The following is a 1861-nucleotide window of genomic DNA, read 5'->3' as shown; positions in this document are numbered from 1 at the left end:
ATCCCCCCTCCCCCCCCCCCTCCTCATCACGCTCCGCTCGCCGTACTCCCGTCCCGGCTTTACCTCAGCATCTATCTTTGCCGAAGAACAGAAGAACAGAAAAAGATGATGGATGCAACAACGGGAGAACGGGAGAACGGGAGAACGGGAGAACGGGGCGACGGCGGAAAATATAAATTTCAAATGGAGGCGCAACGAGTGCAGGCTCACCCTCCCCTGCGCCATGCTCATTTTTGCCGGAATTTCGTTGACTTAATTTCATATCCAATTAGATTACATCAAATCGTAAGCCGCGGAAAAAGTTGCCGTATCCCCGTACCACCGCGGCGGGGCCTCGCCTTTCCTTTCTGCATTTCGATTCTTTATGGCTTGGCCTCGCGGTGCCTCGAGGCCGCGCTCCAACTATTGACTCGTCGTACCCTCGCCGCGTCTCGGGATGCGCGAGCGGCTCCGTCTCTTTTTCTCCGTCTCTGGGGTCCGCATTTTTTTTTTTTTTTTTTTTTTTTTTTTTTTTTTGAAGCACTTCCTGCAATGGAAATTTTTCATTAGTGCACCGATTTATAGATGATATTTTGCGCAAACATCGGCGAGTCTTTGCCTCCTCCTATGACTCTATCGCATGACACTACGCTTCCCGATGCGGCTCCCCTCCAATTTTATTATTCCTCGCCGTTGCCGCGCGATTCGCTCGCGTTCTCAGTCGATGAGCATTTTTTAATTTTTTTTCTTTTTCTTTTTCTTTTTCTTTTTCTTTTTTTTTTTCTTGCTTAGCCTTGCGCCACTTTTATACTACGGGCACGCGCACTTTATCCGCGCACTTTTGCGCCTAGCTGCCACTACATCTTGCACGTAAACATACTTAATAGTCATTATGATATGTTTATTCATCGTCGTATTAATATTGATTTTTTAATTAAAAAGTATAATAATAACGCATTGTCGATAAAAGAAACTCATTGGATTTAATTCTTGGAATAGTAATGGTAATGATTACCTTAAACTTTTGCTATGTAATAATGCATGATACGAGATAATGGTTAAAAATGTATTATATACACAAGATAATGTCTTTGACGAGAAAGAGAAGAAGAAAAAAACACAGAGATCACGATACTTTAATGCTAAAACACGATTTGATTCGTTATTGCAAAGACATTAATTTCCATTCTTAATAGCTTGCCTTCGATTCATCTACTTACAAGTCAAAATACAACTCTCGAGCATTCTCCGGATCGATTAATTATCATTAATACATGGTATTGCACCTATAATATGCCTCGATACTCCTCGATACGATTCTTCGCATTCTGTTACATGTTCATGGACTACCGCATTTTATCGCAACGATAAGCGCGTGTCATTATTAATTATAATTGGATGGGAAAAAAATTGAATATGTATGTGAAAAATGGGCTTCCGAAAAGCTCTGGCGATCGTCATAATTTCTAGATCGGCAATCGAGTCTTCCGTTGGCTTTTATCGATCGGCCCGGGCTCGGCCGAGTCATCGATCAGATCCCTAAGACCATAACTGTTTAACGTGCCAAAGTCGTGATATAATGATGCATCGATCTTGATAAGCAGCATCGCGCCCTAAATCATCCTCTGTAAACAAACGATATCATCACTCGCAAAGAGAATAGCGATCAATCATATCGTACTTAAGTAGCGCCCGCGCTAAAACGCCAAATAGCTCCCATGCGCGAAAGTGGAGATTTACCGGGCCGAGAAAAAATTAATCTGTCCCGTTCTAATTGGTGGTACGCAACCGAAAAGCGTTCGTCGATAATAAATAAAGCTCGAGTACGTACACGAAGGTTGGCGGGGCGATGGGGGGGGGGGGTTGAGCGGTTGTGCGGGGA

This window comes from Ceratosolen solmsi, unplaced genomic scaffold (assembly GCF_000503995.2).
Source record: "Ceratosolen solmsi marchali unplaced genomic scaffold, CerSol_1.0 scaffold14, whole genome shotgun sequence".
Classification (NCBI taxonomy): domain Eukaryota; kingdom Metazoa; phylum Arthropoda; class Insecta; order Hymenoptera; family Agaonidae; genus Ceratosolen; species Ceratosolen solmsi.
The sequence above is the reverse complement of the archived record's forward strand: the minus strand, read 5'-3'. Positions refer to the sequence as shown.